Genomic DNA, 25,717 nt, shown 5'->3' with positions numbered 1-25,717 from the left:
GCAGCTGGAGACAGGGCATTCTCATCTAACTACAGAGTTTGCTTGACCCAACTGGTCTGAGAAAGCTCAAGTCTCTTGCCCTTCAAGGCACAGTCTAAGCCAATCTCTTTTCTCAGACTCTGGTCTGAATGTTGGTGATGAGGAAGGAAGTCTGAGTGTGGGTGTGCATTAGTAAGTCTTTGGTGACATGCTTTCCCATGCTGTACCTGCACCTATAGACTGAGTGACTGGCACATTATAAGAATTAGAATACAAATCAAATTTATAGGGTAGCTCTTTAAGAGCTTTAGACTGCATAAGGACGTTCTGACATATGACCATCTGGTTTTAATTTTTAACCTCTCTGAAACTGTCCCATCCAGAAATGTTACACAGCATTGGCACTGACCATGTTCCTCAGCAAAAAAGGAATTTCTGGGACATATTTTGTAATAAGGAGGATGGAGGGTTTCTGGATGGAGCTGAGTTGGGATATAAGATCCTAATAGGCCCTGTGTCCTTGCCATGCCAGCAAGCCTGTTCTTATTCCTCAAAAGAAATTTGAGTCTTGCCCAGCTCCCTATGTTGTCTGAAGCTGGGAAACAGCTGAGGACGAGCAGTTCAGAGCAAAGCAGTTAGAGAACTGGGGGTGGAAGAGATGCAGGTGGAAAGTGGGTGGGACTGGGATTCTCTTCAGCCCCTTGTAAGCAGACAGGGGTAAGGGAGAAAGAAGGGGGTGAGGGAAGAGAGCAGATGGTGATGATGTTCATGGGGAGAAACAGGCTGAGAATTCTCAGCTCCAATCCGTCACTTTAGAAATCTGAGAAGTAGTACAGCAGCTTCCATCCAGATTACAGAACTAAAATAATCATCCAACCTCAGCCTGATTCTAACAGCAGGAATCTTTCCATTCTTCTGCTGAATTTGTTGGTAGAATTTGACACTGCTGATGAGGGGTCTTATTGCATCATCTTACCTGTCCAGACACATTACAACATGTTGTCAAAGCTCTACAGGGTTTCAGTGTGGCATATATTGCTTCTCATCCTCCTCTTTTCAATTGGTACTAACTGCTCCCATAAGGTAGGAAATACCATTTGGGATCATCCATTGGCCAATGAGACCCAGATATACTGCCGACTAAACTGTTATTGACATTCCGTAATCACCAGATGTAATACCTTTAAACCCCCGGAAGCTAAATATAAACACACTTTACCTAATATTTTATTGTTATCCCCTCTAACGTTTCTCTCCCCAAACAAATCCATGTGACTCCTTCCTATAATGAACATTTGTATAAGGCAATCCTATAGATAGGCAAGCACAAAATTAAATAAGTGTCTTCTAGTATTCCCAGCTTTCAAGAATGAAAACAATCAGGAAATACAACTCTGCTCCAGAGACTGTTGTGGTGAGATTTAAAAAAAGAAAAAAACAAAAAACAACAACAAAAAAAGGAAGTGCTACTTGAATAATCCCTGGCCTGAAATCTCCACTACAGTTTACATCAAAATGATTTGCAGTCATAAAACTGGGATTATAAAAAAATGCTGTTTAATATATAGGCACATTTAAAGCTACTGCACTGTTGTTTTGCCTATCTCTTTCACCCACAGGTTTGAACTCCGGCAAAGCTGAGAGATATGCCTGAAAACCATCTCTCAACTGTCACATTATGGCTGCTGAATTTTCAGAGTAAAAGCCTACTCAGTCCGGGTTGGAACCATAAGGGAAGGGAAAACTTATCTGTATATGGTGCCTCTCTGATCATTACCTTTCATTTTGTCCTTTCCCCCATACACTTTCACTGTTGCCACAAAAGGATACCGTACTTTTCGCACTCCCGTGGAATTCACAATGCCACATTCAAGTAGCAGCCACCAACCAGTCTCAGAAAACAAGTCGTGCTTGCAGATAACATTTAATCATAGACCTTTGCTGTTAAGGATTTTTAAGATATGAGTGGCTAAATCTACAAAATGGTATTTGACTAATCATTAAATTACTACAGCAACTATGCTCTATAACCAAGAATCCTTATTTATGTTTTAGAACCATAAATGATAGCACTTTGACAAACGGTCTGTCACAGGGTTTGCTGCTCACTGCTGGGGCACCTCCTTGTGGCTCATCTGGGAATCAGCTCTCAACCAGTCTGACGCCTCCTCCACTGGTTGCTTGACCCATGGTCGGTCTGTCTCTCTCTCTCTGTACTCAGTTGCTCCCTCTTTGTGGCTTGGCCCTCCACCTAGGTCACTGCCATTTTCCCCTTCCATTGTAACAAAGTCTTGCTGGATGAAGTGTCTCAGGCAGTCCTCCGCTCCACTGCCCAGATGGTGCCACTTCTCCAGTGGCTGGTAGGGAACCTGGGCCCACCTATTACTCTGGGTTCCAGTCCAGGGACTTTGTGACTAGCAACCATACTCTATGCAATCACAGACCCCTTTGCTGTTTCCCTGGGCTACTTCCCACCTTTTGTCTCTTGCTCTGCCCTCTCCCAACCCCTTTCCCCCCAGGTTGCCACTGGAGCTTCTTATTTTGGTTTTGTTGGGTTCTTGTCAATCTGTATTCCCAGGCAGGATCCCAGGACTTGCTCCCTCCTAGGACTCCTCTTTGACTCTTGCCAACAACTCCCCTCCACTCTAAGGAGTGACTGAAGCCCTCCTCTTACCACCAGCTTCCTCTCTTTATGCCTGTCCCAGCTCCTCATGCAGCTGGGCTTCATCAGTCATTAGGTTTTATCAGCCCTTACCCTCCTCCAGGTGTAGCCTGTCACAGGGTTAACTGGCCCTTTTTACTTAGTTGGGCCTTATATGGGGTGGACACCCCATCACACCTTCCTAACCTTGATTTTCAGGTGTCTATGTGAAAAGAACGTACATAAATACTACAGACACATCAAAAAAGCTTAAACTAATAAAAACAGATGAGTACTGCTTAAATTAGGAATGTCTCTCAGCTCTCTATTTTCACAAAAATAAGATTGTAATGTAGATTATGCCAGACTTTTTTTTTAAACAGTTATTCAATAATGGATGCTGGGAGAGATCACAGAAAACTTGACTGCTACTTTAGTCTAGCTAGATTTGATGGTTGATTTATTTATTTTGAACATCACTGTTTAATCAGAACATCTACATTTTTGTCTGCAGAGTAAGAAAACCAGTTCCCTTTCTGAAAATTCTTCAACTGGAAAAGAGGCCTGGTCCAAGGCTTATGACACCAGCCTGGCACTGGGAAGATCCAGATTCAATCCTTTGCTCTGCCACGCTTGTTATGTGATCTAGGGCAAGTCATTTGGTTAGGCCTCTGGTGTGCAGTGACAATTTTTTTTTTCTCACCAGTTTTGTCTCATTCCTACTTTGTGTTCTTGCTGTCTGATTGTTGTACCATCTACTGTCTTATACTTATACTTAGACTGTAAGATCCTCAGGGCAACGATTGTCTTTATTATGTGCTTGTATAGTGCCTATCACACTGGGGTCCTGGGCTATGACTGGGGCCTGTAGGTGCTATCACAATAGAAATAAATAATATGTGGATAAATAAATTAAAATAGTCCCTCTGTACCTCAGCTTCCCATTGGTAAAAAGGGGATAGTAGTTCTCTGCCTCACAGAGGTGTTGGGAGACTGGATACCTGCCCATAAATGAACATTACACCAATATATACCAGAACTGGAAAAGCTGAATGATGCAGGGATTTTTAAAGTATGGGACTTTGAAATGCTCAACATATTTGTGTGTCAAAATTTCCAAACTACTGTAAAAACAAGTGAGCTAAAATTTTGGGCCAGATTTTTCCGTGGGTCTTCTTAAATTTGCAAGTGCACAATTCTGCATACAATTTAATTTCTGTGCAGATCAAGATTTGCTCATGCAAAACAAATGTATTTGCATTTTTATGTACTCAATTAATGTGTTTATTGACATTTTCCCCACACGGACTTTGTTTTGCAACTGATAAACATGCATAATCCCCATTAACAAAACTGCCTAATGAACAGAATTGACCTGTAAACATTAACAGGACTGATGACTTTAGGAAACAAGGACCTAATCCATCTCTCATTAAAGTAAGCACAACCTTGTTCAATCTATACATCAATGACCTGCCACTAGTCCAATAACAGAAGTTCATCTGTGTAGACATCTGCTGTGAACTATAGGCTCCAACTTTCTCTGTACTGAAGAAGACCCTGAGTGACAATGCTGCAAAGCTGGCAGACCACTGTAAGACATGGTGCCTTCAGCCTAGCACCAGCAAGACATTCTCTAGCAATTCCATCTCCACCATACTAATGCTAAGAGAGAACTAAACATCATAAAGAACGGCCAGAGGCTGAAGCATACCCAGTTTACTCAGGCATGACCCTCGACTGAACACTGACATACAAAAGCCACCTGAGCAAGATAGCAGTGAAGGTCAAGACACACACAACAACCTTCTCAGCAAACTGGCAGGTTCTTTACAGGAAGCGGATGCTCCAACCCTCAGCCCTTGCCATCTCATACGCAATAGCAGAGTACCATGCACCAGTATGGAGTCAGTCAGTACACACCAAATTTGTTGACATGCAAGTCAACAATGCACTTCATCACAGGAACTCTCCGACTGACTCATCCTTCATGGCTTCCAGTTCTGAGCCACATTGTTCCCATTTACATCAGGAGGGAGATTGCAGCTGGCAAGCTGCTTGAGATGGTACGTACCAACCCAAGCCTGACCGTGTTCAGCTCCCCTTTAGCTTACCAGCCACACGGCTTTCCATCACGACCACCCACTGTGGTCAAGGCTGCCATGCCAGGACATGACAGCGAAGTCCCTGTGGTGAGAAGACTGGTGCTTAATATCAATCTCCAATCAGTTCCTTGTCACAGTCGCTACTGCTTGCCCACCCAGCTTCAACCTGCCACGTTGCCAGTAGGCCCTTCTTAACTGATTCCGAACTGGGCAAAGCCTCTGTGCAGCCAACCAGGACCGTTGGGGTCTTTGAGACAAACCAAGCTGCAGCTATTGTGCCAATCAAACAATGATGCACATTGTCGAGGAGTACCCCCTAACCAAATTCAGCAGGGCTCTGAGAGCTCCACCTGGCCCCTAAGAATGCTATTGCATGGTTTGGTGAATATGCAAATGCTAAATAAAATAAATGTTAAGCAAAGTTAGGTCAGGAGCCTAATGAAAGTGTTCCTCAGAAGGAAAAAATTCTCTTTCTATCCTCATATAAAGCCTTTAGAAGGGGATCACCCACTCTTTCCTTCCTCTAAAGGCATCCATCCCTATTACTTTTACAATGATTTCAGGCTCCCTATAGATGTTATGTCTTCAGACTTCTACAAAGACTTTCTAAAACTTCTTGAACTTCCGCAGTGGCAGTGCTGCCTAGTAATAGGCTAACCAAGTCCTCTGAAAATTTAATTTCTCTTGACAAAGACCCTCACATGACTGCCCAAGAAGCAGATTTTGTCACACACTGACAGAACACTTAGCGAACAATATACCAGAAAGAACAGGTCTGCACAGATCAATCAGAGTGGTCCCGATATTATGCTTAGCGGTGATATTTACATAAGGACTCCTGTAATACGTACCTTAAAGGACCACTGTCAAGGTTTATCTATTTTAAAAAAACCTCATACCCTTGAACTATTTTCCATAATAATTAGCTTCTCAATTATCCCTTTGGAATAAGATTGGCAGTGATTTCACCAGATTCCCACCCTTAATCTAACCGGAGTCTGATCTTGAAATAGCCTCTTGTTTTATCTGCCAAGAAAATAAATACTAAGGGCAAATTTTATTCTTGGATACCTAAGTATGACTCCCACAGAATTCAATATACATTAAGTACCTGTGTCATGGAACAATAGGGCCTAAGGCTAGATCTTGAAAGTTGCTTTGCATGGGTGGACCAGAGTGCACATGAAACTCCACTCAACTCAACGGCACTCCATGCATGGAAGCTGCCTGGACAGATGCTGCTGTTTGATATTATTCTACATTTCATAGTGACAAAAAAATCTTTCATGAAGTCACTTGTCTTGCTCTATACAGAATAGAGCCTCTTAAATTTACAATGATCCATATCGTATCCCTGTGTCATTGTACTCGGGTTTTCTTCTGTCTTCCCAGAAGCTAATCAGAATCAACTATTATTTTGGAAAGGGAGAACAAAAAAGTGGCCAAATTGAGGCCATAAGCACATTTATCATAACTTCTATTATAGGTTAATATAGGTTCATTCAGACTGTCTGCTGCCCCATGCTATGCTATCTCAGCAGAGTAGCCCATCCAGGGACAGGAATAATCTGTATGAGACATGGAGGAATAATCTGTATGAGACATGGGGAGGAGTGATCAGAGGGTATTCACTGATCAGGCTTTATATCCTAAGCCTGCAATGCACTTAAACACAGCTTTAAATTATCACTATACTAAATGCGGGGATGAGTTGGGCACAGAGGGCCCAGGTCTGTGAGGTAGTCAGATAGGGTCTCTGCCCTGTAATCAGCCCGGGTGCCACTCCTGGTTCCTCTTCTCCCTCAAATCCAGTAGGAGTGGTATCCCTGAATCCAAACCCCGCTCCTACCTCAGGGCTCTCAGCTTTGTGGATCTCCACAGGCTGGCATGATGATGCCAGCAGTGGCAGTGACTGTGGGATCAGTGCCCAGCTGGGGCAGGTGAGTTGCTCCCCTACTATTAATGGCAGGTTCCAAACCTGAGGGGCACTGTGACACCAAGTTGCAACAGCACTCACTCAAATTTGGCCCAGCTGCCCCTCTGTCATGATGCAGGGGTGATCCAACCAAACCCGAATGGTGCTGTAACCTAAGCACCAGGTCACAATGCCGCTCACTCAAATTTGTCAGCTGCGCCTCTGTCAGGACAGAGGGGCGGCCAGGACAAACCTGAGATGGGGGACCTGTGGAAGTGCACATTGGTTAATCTGGGCCTCATTTCTATGGGTGCAATTTAACCCATGAAGCCACACTAAAGCTATCCCTGATCTTTCTGTACAAAAATAACAGATTTCCCTATATCCAGAACTCAGAGCTACAGGACAAAAAATAACTATTTAGTAAGTTAAAAAAAATACTTCCAACCAAAGACTGTTACTAATTACTTAGAAGCTCTTTCAACTGGTACAGGATCAGATATCCTGAACCAAAGGGGAGAGAGAGAGAGAGAGAGAGAGAGATGCTGAAGCCTCATCCAATATACATAAAAACCTCTGATAACAGGAAACTAGCCAAGATAGTGCCATTACCTAAAAAAAGAGAGCAAAGAACAGAACAAAAAATTCAGTCCAATTATTTTAACTTCAGCCTTAGAGAAAGTATCATCATCTGTTTTAAGAGATCGATCGTGAGTATTTATTAAAATAGTTCAGATTTCTGACACACTGTTGGTTTAAATCACCTATTATTTTCTAACTTGTTTGAGTTCTTTAAGGTTAAAAGCTACCAAGAGAGATAAAAGGCCTCCATTGAATATTCTTTGATCAGGAAACTTGCTTGAGAATATTTCACATTTCAGGTGAGTGACTCAGGTGCAAAAAACCCACAGAATAGGAGGACTGAGGAGATCAAGTTGAATTTAAGAGTTAGAGAATGAGAGATACTGTCTCACCTAAACCTTCCACTTACTTCCTGTAGAATACCTTTAGAAACCTTGAGGGGAGAGCTTAAGGAACTGAGATAAATGAAGAACACCTGAAATTTCTCAAGATTTTCTAAAACATCTACAGAGCTTGAAGCATCTTCAAATGAACCTGAAACAGAGACTAAGAATATGAACGCAATTTGAATATTATTTATACTATATTTATATAGCACCAAAACATCACATTGAGCTTGACAGAGATTTCATAACAAAATGGTCCCTACCCAAGGATGCTCATCATCTACATCAGACAAACACAGCAAATGAAAACAGACAAATGAAAGGGATAGGTAAAAACCGTGCCAGAGGGGAACTAAACAAAATGAAGGGCATGGAATCCTATATGATCTTCAGTCAATATTTTCAGGTCTGATCTGAAATACCTTACCCTGCTTGTGAGAAAAGACAGCGCATTAAGGGCCTGATCCAAAGCAAAGTCAACAAGAGTCTTTCAACTGGTTTCAGTAGGCTTTGGTAAAGGACCTGACTTGCATTAAGGAAATTGTACTCAAACCCTGGTGGAAAGTAGAAGCAGAATAAGTAATGCAAATCTTATTGCCAAGAAACCATAAGAAATCCCCCCAGACAAGCCATCCACACACTAAACCAAATGCTGGAACCAATTAAAAATATTCTTTAAGTGGATTAACGAGTGGTTGGAAGAGATTTCTATGGAAAAGAATAGAAGTAAAATAATGTAACATTTTTTCCTCCTGACCCCCTCTGCACAGTCGTTTAGAAATTTGCTAGATCCTACAAGAAACAAACTGCCTGAGAACTTTAAAATACATTCTTTTTCTATTCTCCTCTCCTTTTTGGATGAAGAAGTGATTCTGGACAGAACTCTGACCTTGGATATGCCCATTGCTATGCATCTCTCATGTGCATGTGTTGCCAGATAACCAGTTAACTGTACATGTGCACCTGAGTTCTGAATTATGGCCTCAGTATGGCCTTTGTCGATCTAACATTACTGGATTTTTAAAGCGTAGTTGCATTTTTTAAAAAGAGATTAAGTCTACGCTACGGAGGCTAACCCTCATGGCTATGTCGGCCTAGCACCGTTGTGTAAACACTGCCTACGCTGACCGAGGGGTTTTTTCTGTTAATATAGGAACACCACCTCCTTGAATGATGTTAGCTATGTTGATGGAAGCACTTTTCTATTGACATAGCTGTGTTTGCACTGGCGGGTATGTCTGCATCGTTACATTAGTCAGGTGTGTGTTTTTTTTCATAGTCCTGACCAATTTAGGTGAGCAGATATAAATGTTAAGCCTTCCACTTAGATCTAAAGTCACATGGAACTGCAGGATGTTTCAGTTACCACCACAATAAAAGCAGAAGTAGAGTGGCTCTATACACAATACAGGAAACAGCAAATGGGCTATAGTCCCTACTTCTACATCATCAATTCTAAAATTAACTGTCACAGCAACAGGAATCCAAATCTTCATTTACAATGCAGATAATCTTCTAGTTCACATTGTACACTCACAACAACTGAGCTGCTGATTTACAGTTTGTTGCAGTGAACTTTTAACATGATGGATGGTACATAAAACATTTGTGACAAGAACTGGCACCAAATAGTCAGGGAACAGCACAACTTCAATGTCTGCTTTATTGCTCATTTTTATTTCCCCCAATAGCCTAAAGCCAGACTGCTAATATTAGTTTATGCTTAGGTTATGCTTATTCTTGAGCCACAAATAGCCATACAGCCAACTAAAGCTATCTTTAAGCAAGTTGTTAATTGACTTACTTTCAACAGATTTTAAATAAGAGTTCCTTGAGGCATGTATCAGATGGGCATTAATTATACTGCTGGTTTTTGGTGAGGAAAATAGTCCATTTTTGCCACAGTAAAAGGTGTGACGAAGTGAAAATATGTCCCCTGAGAAATCTGAAAAAGAAGAGACTGTATATTAATCATCTTCCTTCCTATGCACAGTTTGAATGATACCAATTATAAATGCATTTTAAAAAGTCAGCCCTACCCTCTGATATTAGGTGCCCACCATATAGCACTGACATTGATATTGACTACATTACTGCACACAGCTATTTGCATGGGAAAAGCAGATTAGCTGGGTATCCCTCTGCCCAATTTATGCACACAAGTGGGAGTTATGAATGCACAAAATGGGTGCAATGTTCACTTAGGCAGGCATGCAAAAAAAAATCAGTGAAAGCCTTAAGGCAAGGTAAAAACAACATGAATTAATTTTTTGTGGTCAAATTTTCACCTAGGATCAAGTGGGAGGGCAGAGGGACACATCATAAAATTTCAGGGAAGTGAAATGATGAGAAGAGCAGCCATAGGGGAGGATTTTTGAGGGTGAGGAGAAGTTACCCCGGACCAGTCAGTGGGTTCTGTTGGAGAGGAATGTTAGGAACCATTGTCGTGCTGAGCATCTACTCTAGCAGTAGCACGTAGGGTGGTGAGTAGTATGAGCACTGAGATACAGCTTCTACCCAACAGCAAAGCATCCGGAGTGTTGGTACATATTGCATTGTTGGAGGCTGGCTGTTGGTACTTTGACAGTTTTGCCAGGAATGGGTGGTTGGAGGTAGGGTGAGAACCGGAGAGGTTTGCTTTGTGAAATGTTGGCTTTCTGAAGATTGGGCAGGCTCCTGTATTTTTCAAGGGAGTTTGGTGGGTTCTCTGCTCTGAAAGAAGCCATGGGTTCCATGAAGAGTGGACACAGTTGTATTTTGATGCCTTTTGTGAGCCAAGAATCTTAAATTGGGTTTGGGTATTTTTCAGGGCTTCACCTTGTGTGATAAAACAACACTCCCCTGTGGTGCTGGTCTGATTAATGCCATCTGGTCAGTTTTAAAGTGAAAGAAGCAAGGCTTGCTTCTTTCTTCTACAAATGTTCCTTACCTTGCAATATTCCTGATTGATGAGTAGAAGGGGAGAGCAAAGAGGAGTCACAAACTAAAGCAGTGTGAATAATGGGGTTGAGGAAAACAAGCTAGGTAAAGGCAAAATAAAATAAAGTAGCTTGCATTACCAAATCACATCAACACTGAAATTTTTGCGGTCTTAAAAAAGATTTAAGTACACAGGAAAAAGCCAGCTGGCACTTATCTAGCAGGTAGCCCAAATTCCCCAGGTACAGAGGAGCATTCTGGTGGGCTCATTTTAAAAGATGACTACTTCATATATAGAAAAGGAGTACTTGTGGCACCTTAGAGACTAACAAATTTATTAGAGCATAAGCTTTCGTGAGCTACAGCTCACTTCATTGGATGCATTTAGCAGGCTTTCCTCCACTACTAGCTGTGCTTGTCTTTCTATTCCATTTCTCGTTTACAAATCCCTTTATAGACAGTGCATGGGAACTCTCACTATTTTTGAGTGTGTTTCTTAAATCTCTATGATGATCATAGCATATTGGTGGAGCAAAGGATTTACTAAGTATTTATCTGTTTAGTAATAATAATGTGCTGGATCCATGTAAGACAAAGGCTGACTTGGTCTTTGTCCCACCCTAGCCCTTACAATCTAAATCTAATCACAATTTTAAATGCATAATCACAATGCAAAGCTTGAATGGGCAAAGACCCCGAGAAAGCATTTAATAATTAACTGCACTGGTTTTTCCTCCCTCTGAGTGTTAAAATCCACTTTTCTACACTTGGCTTGTGCCACTGATTTCAGTTTTGGAGAGAGTGGGCAGTGGATTCAACCGATAAGAATGTGGACAGCAGCTTACTGGCATCAAAAGTGTTAGCATTATGAGCAGTCTTACTGATACAGTTCTCCAAGCATACATTATCGTCTTGTACATAAAGATCAGAGACAGTATTAAGCATTCAAGTCAGTGTCAAGTGCATAGTCCATGTGAAGACTTGTAGTGTGTTCCCTTAAAGTGGAATCTTTTGCACATACAGTTCTTGACACATACATGTCAGTTACTCTATGAAACACAGGGCTTGATTCCCTGCAGCCCTGCACCAAGGGGCATGTTCACCTGGTCCCACAGCTCAGACTAGGGGGTGCAAATAGCAATGCGCTTAAAAGTGCTGTGCTGTTTCTCCCCCATGTGGAGGCTGCAGGCATGAACTGAAATGTTCAGAGTTCACCTTTAATAAAGTCCTGTTTGAAGATGACTATGTCAGTGCAAAATCGAAAAAACCTTTGACTTTGCATCTTCAGCATCCACCCAGGGAAGTTACAGTGCAGCTCTTTATTGCGCATTGCTATTCACAGCCCATACTGCAATGTTCGGGGCAGGATAGACATGTCCCTTGTGTGGTCCTTTATATCAGTACAAAGTGAAGGCAGAGCAGGTTTTAAATGCTACCACTTTGACTGGGTCATTCTTTGCATTGGTATAAATAACTACACATGGTACAGGGCTACAGAGAATCATCACATTAGCATTAGTAGATGGAAGCTCTGAGGCCAGTCTTTTGAAGGCTTCTGTTACAAAGAGTTATGCAGCCAATGAACCCATCACGCAGCTTGTATGCCTGGATAAGGAGGAGGAGAACAACATGTACATTTATAGCAAGTACAAAAACAAAAAACAAAACCAGCAGAATAGAGCTGTCAAGGTACAGAAAGATTCAAAGAACAATCTTAAAATGTCCTTAAACTTTATATTGCAAGAGTAAAGGATAGTTTCGTTTCAGCTTTGGATAAATGCTTGCACAATGCTGCTTGCATTCAACCCCATGCATGCCTTGCAGTAAGCTCTCTACTGCACACAATAGCTAAATGACAACATGCCTGCATTTACCTGTGAATTACAGTAGAAAAGAGTTCACACAATACACCAAAATAAAGTTGGAAATCTCTTTTCCCCCTTTGTCTCCTATGCTTCGGTTTCTGTGAAAGCTGATGCTATGTGGTTACTGTATTCCATTTGCAAGGGAATTAAAAAGAGCACTGGGATTAATTCTTTTTTCACTTCTAAACCGCCTGCAATGTCACTTACAGCCTTTTTAGAACAGACACAAAAGAGAAAATATGGGTATGAGACATGGAATCAGGGATGATTCCTTTCCTAACATTTTGAAGGTGCATAATTGAAGAATAGCAATCCCATTCTGTGTATTTTGCTTAAACTACATAAATAATTGACAGCCTCTGAAGATCTCACTATGAACAACAAAATCCATGTGTCAGACAAATCCAGAGGGACAGTATCCCCATTTATGAATTATACAGAAAATCCAGCCAAATGCACTATTACAGGTCATTAAACAACCTGATAGCCATGCTAGTGACTGAGCAGTGAGACATTGCCCCACACAGGGGATCAGTATTTGAATCCTCTTCTCTGTCTTTCACAGCTCACTGGGGGTGGCAGGCTACAGAAGAGAAATGAAGATCATGTGTCATATTTATGAAGAGAAAGAAAGGAAATTTAGGCCATTAGTATAGCATGACTATGCTAGCCCATTTCAGTGTTCTGAAGGAAGTCTGATCCCAGCCTGCAGCCAGGGATGTATTAAGGCATAAGCATTATAGACTCATGCCTAGAGCCCTGGGAGTAAAGTGTATATATCAGAATCTTAGCTTCCATTAAAAAAAAGTAAATTTCTAGCTGTCATGGTTATGAAGGAAAACTTGACAAATGTGACAGGATGCTGTTCTGGGAAGAAGGATTACTGAGCACAGATGGGGTCCACCTATCAAGGAAAGGGAAGAGTACCTGGATACTAGTGAGGAGTGCTTAAAGCTAGGTTCGATGGAGACAGGAGACAAAAGCCAAGTCAAAAACATGGAGACCTGGGAGAAGGGTCAGAGTCTAGGGGGTGCATTGGCCATCATAGCAGGGCAAAGGGGAGACAAGAGGGAACACAGAGAAGAAATCAAATGAGGATATTAGATGTCTGTATACTAATGCGAGTAGGGGATTAAACAGAAAGAACTAGAAATACTGACTAGTGAATAAACATAACTATGACATAATTGGCATCATAGAGACTTGGTGGGATAATACACATGGCTGGAATATCGGTATAGAAGGCATGAGTCTATAATGCTTACGCCTTAATCCAACCCTAGCTGCAGGCTGGGATCAGACTCCCTTCAGGGACAGGCAGGGAAAGGACAGGCAGGGGAAAAAAGGGAGGAGATGTTTTGTTTATCAAAGATGTATACACTTAGACTAACATGTTAGACAAACACCTTTTCAGGAATGGTCTAATTATTACGCAGTCCTGCCGTGAGCACAGGGGACTGGAGTAGATCACCTCTTGAGGTCCCTTCCAATCCTACACTTCTATGATTCTATGACCAAGTGTAAACAACGCTGTGATGTCTGCCTGAGTCTGCAGGCAGCCTGAAACAATAGCTCTCAGAAGAATGAACTGCCCCATACAATTCAATATGATGTTAATTCCACAACACATTGCCCTGGAGGTCTCCTGCAAACACCAGACGAGCAGAGAAATCTGTGTGGCAGGCTAGGAAGAGTGCAGTGAGCCTAGTCCACCTGTCATAGTGGATAACCCCTGAGGTAAATACTGGGGAAACTGACTGGAGAGGATTGAGAAGTACAGAGTCCCTAGTGCACTCCTAAGGGAAAAGCTGGAGCCACCTCCACACCAAATGGAGATCACACAGCCTAGTACCTCAGCCCAGGTCTATGCTAAACACTTTCCCTGGTTTAGTAATGTGATTCAGGGGGTGTGATGTTTTACAACATTTTTATCAGGCCAAAATCCTCTAATGTAGACAAAGTTGTATGAGCAAAAGGTGTTTTTGCCAGTAGAGCAAAAGCAATCTTTTGCTGATATAACTGCAACTCTATTAGGGGCTTTTTCTGCTATAACAAAGCTATACCAGCAAATTGTTTGTAGTGTAGACAGACTCATATCGCCTAAATGTAGCCCCGCCTTAAGTTAAAAGATGATGTTGAGAAATTAGCCCTGGTGCAGGGAGGGACTGGAATACTCCTGTGGCAAAAGCCATTGCTATACTATATGCAGTATTGTTGTAGCCATGTTGGTCCCAAGATATGAGAGAGACAGAGTGAGTGAGGTAAATCTTTTACTGGACCAACTTCTGTTGGTGAGAGAGACAAGCTTTTGAGCTCCACAGAGCTTTTCTTCAGATCTGGGAAACTATCTTAGACCGTCGCTGCTAAATATAAGATGGAACATACTGTTTAGCATAAGTGGTCCCATTTCAAGGGAACATTCAAGATGAAGTGGCCTGCTAACACTCCTCCAGTCATGGGGATGGGGGAAGTGAAGAGGGAGCGAAAGCAGCTGCGGGGGTTGTTAGTGGGTTACAGAGTGTTATAATAAGCCATAAATCCAGTGTCTTTATTCAGTCCATGATTTTTAGTGTCTAGAGAAATTATGAAATTAAGCTCCCAGGCTTGTCTTTTGAATATGTTGTGCAGGTTTCCTTTGAGGATGAGGACCGATAGGTCAGGTATAAAGTGTTTGCTTTGCGAAAGTGTTCACCCATAGGTGATGTGATGTCTTTTGTCATTTTCCTGTGTGAGTTCAATCGAAAGTGTAGTGATTGTCTGGTTTCACCCACCTAGTAGCTATTGTGGCAGTTAGTGTACTGGATGAGGTACACCATAAGTTGTCTTAGGCATGTGTAGGATCCATGGGGCCACTTTGAATTAGTGTGTCCTTGCCTGTGCTGTTATGCTATGCTATGTCAGGCAGCACAACTAGAAAAAAGAACAAGGAGTACTTGTGGCACCTTAGAGACTAACAAATTTATTTGGGCATAAGCTTTCATGGGCTAAAACCCACTTCATCAGATGCATGCAGTGGAAAATACAGTAGGAAGATTATATATAATCTTCCTACTGTATTATATATCTTCCTACTGTGTGTGTGTGTGTGTGTGTATACACACACACACACACACACACACACACAGTAGGAAGATATATAATACAGTGTATATATATATAATATATACACACACACACACACACCCCTTCCTACTGTATTATACACACACACACACACAGAGAACATGAAAAAATGGGGGTTGCCATACCAACTCTAATCAATTAAGGTAGGCTATTATCAGCAGGAGAAAAAAAAACTTTTGTAGTGATAATCAGGATGGCCCATTTCAAACAGTTGACAAGAAGGTGTGAGTAACAGTATGGGAAACATTAGCATGGGGAAATAGTTTTTAGTTTGTGTAATGACTCATCCACTCCCAGTCTTTATTCAAGCCTAATTTAATGATGTCCAGTTTGCAAATTAATTCCAGTTCTGCAGTTTCTCATTGGAGTCTGTTTTTGAAGTTTTTTTGTTGAAGAATTGCCACTTTAAGGTCTGTAATTGAGTGTCCAGGGAGGTTGAAATGTTCTCCGCCTGGTTTTTGAATGTTATAATTCTTGACATCTGATTTATGTCCACTTACTCTTTTGCATAGAGACTGTCTAGTTTGGCCAGTGTACGAGGAAGAGGGGCATTGCTGGCACATGTTGGCATATATCACATTGGTAAATGTGCAGGTGAATGAGCCCCTGATGGTGTGATGAACGTGATTAGGTCCTATGATGGTGTTCCTTGAATAGATATATTGACAGAGTTGGCAACAGGCTTTGTTGCAAGGATAGGTTCCTGGGTTAGTGTTTTTGTTGTGTGGTGTGTGGTTGCTGGTGAGTATTTGCTTCAGGTTGGGGGGCTGTCTGAAAGCGAGGACTGGCCTGTCTCTCAAGATCTGTGAGAGTGAGGGATCGTCCTTCAGGATAGGTTGTAGATTCTTGATGATGCGCTGGAGAGGTTTTAGTTGGGGGCTGAAGGTGATGGCTAGTAGCGTTCTGTTACCTTCTTTGTTGGGCCTGTCCTGTAGTAGGTGACTTCTGGGTACTCTTCTAGCTCTGTCAATCTGTTTCTTCAGTTCAGCTGGTGGGTATTGTAGTTTTAAGAATGCTTGATAGAGATCTTGTAGGAGTTTGTCTCTGTCTGAGGGATTGGAGCAAATACAGTTATATCTTAGAGCTTGGCTGTAGACAATGGATCGTGTGATGTGGTCTGGATGAAAGCTGGAGGCACGTTGGTAAGTATAGTGGTCAGTAGGTTTCCGGTATAGGGTGGTGTTTATGTGACCATCGCTTATTAGCACTGTAGTGTCCAGGAAGTGGATCTCTTTTGTGGACTGGTCCAGGCTGAGGTTGATGGTGGGATGGAAATTGTTGAAATCATGGTGGAATTCTTCAAGGGTTCTTTTCCGGGGTCCAGATGATGAAGATGTCATCAGTGTAGCGCAAGTAGAGTAGGGCTGATAGGGGACGAGAACTGAGGAAGCGTTGTTCTAAGTCAGCCATAAAAATGTTGGCATACTGTGGGGCCATGTAGGTACCCATCGCAGTGCCGTTGACTTGAAGATATACATTGTCCCCAAACGTGAAATAGTTGTGGGTGAGAACAAAGTCACAAAATTCAGCCACCAGGTTTGCTGTGACATTATCGGGGATACTGTTCCTGATGGCTTGTAGTCCATCTTTGTGTGGAATGTTGGTGTAGAGGGCTTCTACATGCACAGTGGCCAGAATGGTGCTTTCTGGAAGATCATCAATGGATTGTAGTTTCCTCAGGAAGTCAGTGGTGTCTCAAAGATAGCTGGGAATGCTGGTAGCGTAGGGCCTGAGGAGAGAGTCTACATAGCCAGACAATTCTACTGTCAGGGTGCCAATGCCTGAGATGATGGGGCGTCCAGGATTCCCAGGTTTATGGATCTTGGGTAGAAGATAGAATACCCCTGGTCGGAGTGTGTCTGTGCAGATTATTTTCCTGTGCTTTTTCAGGGAGTTTCTTGAGCAGATGGTGTAGTTTCTTTTGGTAACCCTCAGTGGGATCAGAGGGTAATGGCCTGTAAAATGTGGTGTTAGAGAGCTGCCTAGCAGCCTCTCATTCATATTCTGACCTATTCATGATGATAACAGCACCTCCTTTATCAGCCTTTTTGATTATAATGTCAGAGTTGTTCCTGAGACTGTGGATGGCATTGTGTTCTGCATGGCTGAGGTTATGGGGCAAGTGATGCTGCTTTTTCACAATTTCAGCCCGTGCACGTCGGTGGAAGCACTCTATGTAGAAGTCCAGTCTGTTGTTTCGATCTTCAGGAGGAGTCAGCCATTGGTTTGAATTTGATCCAGGTTGATAGTGACTGAAAGCTGTCTGAGTGGTGTTCAGTAGCCTATGAAGATAAGTTAGCAGTCTCAGTCCAGTTCCAGTAAATAGATGCCCACAGCACAAAAAACATTATATCACTGAAAAATTTTATTGTCAATTTGATCGGAGAGGACAAGAAATTTAATCTTTTACCTTCAGGGGTAGTCTCTTATGGGCAGGACTGAGGCACGTGTGTCCGTGCACAGAAGCAGGTACAATTGACATGAGCATAAAAATCAAAAAAGCTCAAACGTTTGTAGCGTCTTTGGGGGTTCTAGGTTTTGTTTGAGGGCAGCTACTTTCATTCTGTCTTATTAAATAATTTATAAATGTGTGCCTAGAAATAAAGTGAAAGGTGAAGAGGGTTTTTCAAGAAAAGTAATAAGTTAGTGCCCTAGTTATCTGTAATTGTTTTCCTTTTCGTGTCTTGCTTCTTCACTTTGCAACTCCTTTCAGAATTCTGATTACATACCATTAACAAGTAATACAGTTAACCTAACTTTTCCATGAAATGGCTTTCATTTCTAAAAATATCCATGGCTGTTTATGAAACCACAAAAGGAATACAATATGCCACAAGAAGCAAAAATGCCTCTCATATTTCTTTAGTCTGTCAGATCAATTCAGCAACATCCCTTATATCTTCACTCAGTACAAATGAGCTATAGCCACCTAGGTAGTCACAACATTTGAGAATACATTTGCTTTTATAACTTTTAATTTAACTGGGAAAAAATATAAAAATAAGATGGGCTAATTAACAGGAAGCTCTGGTTTAAAGACAGCATAGTGGGCTGGTTGGTGAGACTGTGGGGAAACATGCAGATGCATTATTTATAATGAAGAAATGGTGCAGTGACTAAGCTAAATGTGAAATTTAATGCTGATTTTTCAGAGGTGCTAAACATTCTCAACTCACTTCAATGGGAGTTGTGGATGCTTGGTACTGCTGAGAAGTAGACCATTAGCTCTAACTGCCACTTTTGTCATCATCTATTGTTATGTGCTATAAAAAGGGAGGCATGGATGGAGTTAATATCTGTGTGTGAAATAGGGAATTCTGACAGTCAGAAATGGAATTTCTATTGATTGAAAAATAAGCTTGGGCCAGCGGGAGAGGAGGAGAGAAATAAAACCACCACCACCAACACCACCACATGGAGGAATAACATCTACAGGCAATAGCTAAAGAGAAAGCTAATGGCACTTGCTGCAATATGTGCACCTATGGAAAGAAAATAAAGTGGATAGGACTGCAAGGAGGACAATAGTTTCCAAACCACAAACAGCCTCTCTTAGACTACTGATGATTTTAAAACGGAAAGAATATGGAGGGATACAAGCTCTCTCTTTGTGCCATATTCAGTAATGCTGATGGCAACATTATCCTAAGGAACTGAGAAAGGCTTACAGGGCTTCATGCGAGCTGCAGCACATGACAATAATAAAGTGAAAGAGCTGTTATTTTTTTAACCGTAGCTGGGGAGAGGATCCGCTGCAGCAGTGAGTATGCTGTATTTCTCCTCTTTTCATATCAAAAGCATCTGGGTTTGAAGAATGGCAGTATTTTTTGTTTGAAAATAAAAGAGCTTAGAAAAGCATGCAAATTGAGAAGGAAAATCAACCAGAAAATACAGGCAAATGTGGGAAGGAGAATGTAGAATGTAGTTTTTTCTTCCTCCTACCATGTATACAAAGCAAAGTCTAATAGGCTGAACTATTTTCCATTTTAAGGGCCCAATCCAGACAAAAGGAGCCTGCTCAGCTACTGGCATATGGAAGCTCCATAAATACGAAGGCTCTTTGGAAATAGCTGTTAAACTTTTTGGGAGATGTATGTGACCTTTTCACTGCAGGCTCCCATTTAGTTATACAATTTAAAGGAGCCAGAGCACAAAGTCGTTGCATTCATTTTGACTGGCAGTGCTGCTCACTGGCTAAGGAGGAAGAGAATCCCATTTAAAAATTCCTCCCCTCACTCATGAAAATAAAAGGGGATGAGGGGGTGATGTAGGGCCCCCAGGATTCTGATACCATAGTAATCCATGTGGTATAAATACTTTGGTAAGACAGAAGAAATCTTGTGACTCAATGGTGACATGAGCTAGGGAATAGAACAACAGTGGATAGGAGACATCATCATAGCAAATCCAAAAGGATTCAGATTGAGCACGACCCAGATTCAATTCATGTCCATCAATGTCAAACTTATTGTGCCACCAAAGCTTTTGGTGAGCATGTGATGTCCAGCCATCTATTGCATTTCTTGGTAAACACACTTCCTAATTCAACCAATGAAAGAGAGAGAGAAGCCCTCAGAAAAAAGGAGGAGGGGACAGAAGCCATCCCTCTCCCAACTACGAGATGTCAAATATTAGGCAAAAAGGGTCTGCATGGAATGTCTTTCTACATTAGCTACAGCTGGAGTGCTGTCTACAATGGAGGTGGAGTGAATGGATGGACTAAAGTGCAGGAAGCAGGGGGATCATTTCTGGGAACTCATCTCCCCGTCTAGCTCTGCAATGTGTTAACAAAGACCCACTGTGGTTCCCTTTTGCTTTTCATACCAGGCCCACCTTCCTGCTGAGTAAGCTAACATACCAAAGAGTCAGCTAACTCAAGCAATATTTCATCAACCTTGCTCTTACTTACAAACCTTCTAGAAACACTCCTGTTCTGCTTTCGCCGATTCATCTTGTTCAGTTTGCTGAACCAGCAATTGCAGAGGCAGTACTTTCTATTTAGTGACAGAAAGGAAGGACTAATTTCTTTATGGCTCCTCTCCCTATACTCAATGTGACAAGTAAAAAAAGCAGACTGACTATCTGTGGGTGTCAGAGTAGCAGCCGTGTTAGTCTGCTAGAAGAAAAGGAGTACTTGTGGCACCTTAGAGACTAACTGTGGGTGATGTTGAGGGAGAGGCTGGAAGTACAGAATTGAGGCTTTTCCCTATTTACAGTATTCTGTTGGGACTATCAGCACAGGACTGACTATTGATCAGAGGAACGTGGTGCTAGTAGAAGAAAGGAATGTGGTATTATATTACCACACAGTCAATAGCTTTATTGCCCCCCCTTTTTCTTTCCCCCATGATAAATTTGAATTAGAGTATATCTATTAGTCATCAAGCATTTGCGTAGACTACACAGATGTATCTGGGTATATGTTAAAATACTCAATACCTAACTCTTAGATAGAATATTACTATTTTATAGATTTATGATGTAAATACAGGAGATTTTATTAAAAAGAGGTAAGAAAATCTCCATGTTTATTTCCTGGAAATGAACTTTTTTTTTTTTAAATGAAGTCCCTTCCTAATGAGCTTTTTTATACGAAGCGTGGACCAAGTTCTCAGACAACAGCAAACTTGATTGATTCTGCTTAGTCATATTAAAAGAGTAAAAAATGGTTGCATACTTAGCATGCATGTGTAAACCCACATTCATTGGGCAAACTGGATTGTTGGGCCCCAAGACTGTGGACTGTTAAAGGGCTTTAAGGGCCCAGCCAACCGAGTGTGCAAACAATATCAAAGAGCAGTTCTGAAATTTTGGCTGCATATTTTCTCTATATTCCAAGTTATTTAACTGACAGATCTCTCCTAAAACATGCTCTCTCTCTCTCTCTCTCTCTCTCTCTCTCACATACACACACAGGGTTACATTGCATTTGCTATCGTTACTCATAATAGAAAACACTTAGCGCTTGTATAGTGCTTTTCGTCTTCAAAGCATGATTCAGTCCGAGGGGTGCCAGCATGAGGTTCTGAAGGTGGGAGCCCTTTGATGTTATTCCTGGGCTCTACTGCAAACTGCTGCTGCCATAACAAGTGATGGGGAAAACCTACTAAGTGAGGGGAAACCCCATACTGCTAATGAATCCCTTTCACTACCAGGCTGCCAATGAGCTGGAAGCAGGGGGCACTGCCTCATGCACAGCCCTCCGAGAGAGCTCTGGAGTAACTTCTGCTTCCCCAGATGCAGGCAGAAGACTGGGGATTAAAATGGCAGCAGTTCAGTAAACTGCCTATCAGAGGAAGCTGAGAGTCTGGCTCAGGGAGTGAATTGAGTTAGAAGAAGAACACCTTACTATGCTTTCTTAACATGGAAAGGGCAGACAAAGCCAGAAGTCTCTGCCTGGTGGAGCAACTGGTTCCTGTAAAAGAGACAGCCCTTAAAACATGGTGCTACTCTGAAAAGGAATTGTGAAAATGGTATGATTTTCAGAGAGTTGACATTTTCTGAAAATCAGGCCCCTTTGAGAAGTCTCAAGCTTGTAAAAAACCCCACAATAGTTGCTTTTCAACATATTGGTCAATGTGTTCTTTTCTGTTCATACATTATCACCTGAGACTTGGGCACTGAGGAGATTATAGATGTAGTTAAGGTGCAATTGTGAATGCAATATGTCCTTACTTTTAAACTGCACAAATATAACCACTGTCTCTCCCCCACAGCTCTATTGCATCAAACGTAAGCTGCATTGTATTCACTTTTAGAAGACCCTTTATAATTAATCCCCACCCTACCTATAAATTGCTATCAAGCTGTCAGCACTTGCCTCCGCCTGGCCAATGATGTCAGCCTCCACTGTCCACTAGTTAATCTTGTCATACAAAGCACCTTTGGGCTTTCTTCTATATTGCCGCTCACACCTGGGAGGTAAACACCAACAAAGCTATCTCATTATCCACCTTCAAGTCCCTCCTCAAAACCCTCTTCTGCCACATTGGCTACAAAAGACTTGACAATGATCAGGCTGCTGGAATGCTAGGACCAATGCCTACCATGATGCTAATACTGTCGCATTCTTTAGTTGTACTCCATCTGTCTGTACCCATCTGTTGACTCTTGTCTTATACTGAATTTGTCAGTTCTTTGGGGCAAGGACTGTCTTTTTGTTCTTTGTTTGTAGAGTGCCTAGTACAATGGGGTCCTGGTCGATGACTTAGGCTCTTGGGCACTATGATAATACAAATAATAATAACAGATACCCGAACCTGAAACCCCACCCTGACATTTTCACATCCTCTTTTCAGAACAAAATCACTTTCTACAGGAATGTACCAATACAATTTGTAAAAGCTGAGTGCTCCCATTCATGAAAACAGTGGTATGAGACTATTGATGGGTAAGGTGAAAATATTGTATCCCTGGCATGACATGCAGATTACAGTATCTAGCCATTATTTTTGTCACAGAATCTACCTCCATTACTAGACAGTGAGGTCCAGTGATAGGGCACTGGATTGAGATTCAGGAAACCCAGGTTCCATTCCCGATTCTGCCACTGGCCTACTGGGTGATCTTGGACAAGACACTTCCTCCCCCCCCCCCCCCGTTTCCTGGTTTCCTCATCTGTACAATGGGGACAAGGATACTGACTTCCTCTAAAGTGCTTTGAGATCTAAAGATGAAAAATGTTACATAAAAGCTAGGTAGTATTACTATTATTGCTTGTTGACCTCTGAGCAAGCAACCCAACACTATATTCAATATATCAGGTGGGTAAACCATTCCCTGGCCCAACCATCACCCTGAAGACATGTATTAAACATATCTCAGAAAGCTAAGAAACAACGTTTATTTTCCAAGCAGTTGGAAGGCTTTTTGCCGAGTAGATTCCAGCTAGCTGGCTGACAGCAGGTGGGGCTAGGGCAGGGAGAATTTGTTTTTAAATTTATATACCATTTTCTCTCTCATTTCTGGATTTGACTTTTTTCTGGCTGTGAATATTATAGCAAACAGCACAACATATATTATTTAGCTTTTGAGCAGTGAAGAGGGATTTTTAATTTCATACATCATTTGGAAGTTGCTGCAATTCTTCTGTGAAGAACAAACATTCAGTATCCTTAAAACAAAGGACAATGGGCCAGAAAAAGAAATATTTTTGGACTGTGAAAGTTGATAAATTATAGCTGCACAGATGGGCACAGGAGTAGTAAGACTGTGTGTTTAAGTCCTGTGACATGGTGAATTCATATCTGCACAGAAATAAGAAGCAGCACTCAGTGCCAGAGATGCCAGCTTTTGGAGGGTAGTTTTGACCCATTAGCCCAGCTCTGTTGCTTATCCAATTATTATTAATTACATGTTAAACACTGTTATAAATATACCCTTTCCTTTATATTTATAACAAACACCAATGTGCTTTGTGTTGTTCAAGTCACAAAGACAGTCACAGCTTACAACTGAAAAGACAATCATAGATGACAAGACAAAGTGAGAAACCCAAAGAAGCCATTGAAAGAGCTTTTCTGCCCTCTTACGCAATGCTGTGGTGGGGAAGACAGTATTTGACTGAAGTGGGTTAGTGTCTGTGGGCTTTACAGAAGACCTACGTCTGTAGTTGGGGGTTTAATTGGGGGACGTGGGATAGTCATTTGGCACCATCTACATTTCACAATTTTTGGATCACATTACACACTACATTGATAGCAAAGCAATATTTCCTTAGCAAGATGTTGTTCACCTGCATTTGGCTCAATGATTATCAAATTCGCTCAGATGCAGAACTCTCTACATTTATGTATGCATGACTTTTGTGAGCTCGACCCAGAATTGCTATAAAGCACACGAATGGTACTACCCTAGAAGACTACTTGGGAAGTTGCAGGTGGGTCAGAATTTGTGATCCTGCTGCATAGTGAGTTTAGTAACAGGAGATATAATATATCAGTGCTTGAAAGACTACAATGGCTCTCTGTTTGCTTCCAGATGGAATTCAATATGTTGACATTGATCTGTAAAACCCTGTACATTTTGAGTCCTAGCAACTCCCTCCTTGCGCACCATCAAAACTGAGATCCACTCAGGACTCTAGACTTGCATATCTAGTGGCAGGACACTTGATTTTGATTTTGAAATTCACTTCCCTCATTGGTCTAGCAAAGCCCTAGTTCGTTAATCTTCAGGAAATGGTTCAAAGTTTATCTGTTCATTCAGCCTTTTTCCTTAGGAGTGATGAACGCTTTATGCCTATCACTTTAAATTTGGGAATGAGTCTATTGCTACTTAGTTAACATTTGCCAATAAAGTTCTGTTTGACACATGCAATGGGTGCATTTATAGAAATGTGAAAAAAATGGTTAGGGCAATATTTAGATACAATTACATCTATATAGGCATCAGTGTGTACTATATTTATCTCTTTTTTCACCCCCCCCCACCCCAGCCCCCACAGCAGAGTTGTAAATTCATTGCAACTTGCAGCCAGTTTCCAATACAGTTAAAAGAATACAATGAAGGGTTCCCAGAGGTAAAAGAGCTGGGCTTTGGTGATGGGCCTTGGGCTCATAGGATAGAGTAAGAACTTGTGGCCCCCTGGGCTGAGGTCATCACCCTTTAGCATCCTCTGTCCTCCTTTGGGTGGGTGGAGGGCAAGGGTGCTAGAACTCAGTAAACTGAGTCCTGGGGGTAGGCAGAGGAGAGTGTACCCTGAGTTAAGGGTTATAATGGTAAGGAGTCCTTTAATCCCAGCACCGAACCAATTAAATACCTATAGAGGAGAATATAGGTGATGGGTGGATAGTGCCCCTCCCCTGTGCCAAAGTTTAATAAAAATTGCTTAATTTCATGCACGTGTCTGTCCTCATTTCACTGCTGCGTCCCCATCAACTTGATGAAACAACATCTAACATCACTTGCCACGCGGACTTACAATGGCTGTGTCGTGCTCTGTAAATAGTCATGATTGTTGTCTCCGTTGCTACAGATGTTAAATAAGGAGGAGGCAAAGGAGAATGAGTAGCTCATTCTTCTATTAGTTCTACTTTAGATTGCATTTACTAAACAAATGTAAATGATTTCTTCAAAGGCTTCTGTGAAAGGGTACTTTTCAAATTATGGTATTATAACAAGCTACAAGAAGAGTCACTAGGGGATTGCTGTTTTCTGCTTCATTACAAAATTTATAATAGTAAACAGCTCTGACCAGAAGA

At 41.7% G+C, this 25,717-nt stretch overlaps 1 protein-coding gene across 3 annotated transcripts in view; it reads right to left on the bottom strand.

Moving 5' to 3' along the window:
- OTUD7A (OTU deubiquitinase 7A) overlaps nt 1-25,717 on the bottom strand; it is a 257,682-nt gene that overhangs the window by 137,092 nt on the left and 94,873 nt on the right. For all 3 annotated transcript variants that reach the window (XM_038420849.1, XM_038420848.2, XM_043493746.1), the window contains one exon: nt 9,413-9,553. The gene's annotated coding sequence lies outside the window, so the exon portion shown is untranslated. The remainder of the gene's footprint in view (nt 1-9,412; nt 9,554-25,717) is intronic.

This window comes from Dermochelys coriacea, chromosome 10 (assembly GCF_009764565.3).
Source record: "Dermochelys coriacea isolate rDerCor1 chromosome 10, rDerCor1.pri.v4, whole genome shotgun sequence".
Lineage (NCBI taxonomy): Eukaryota > Metazoa > Chordata > Testudines > Dermochelyidae > Dermochelys > Dermochelys coriacea.
Note: the sequence above shows the minus strand (reverse complement) of the source record. Positions and strands in the feature narration are given on the sequence as shown.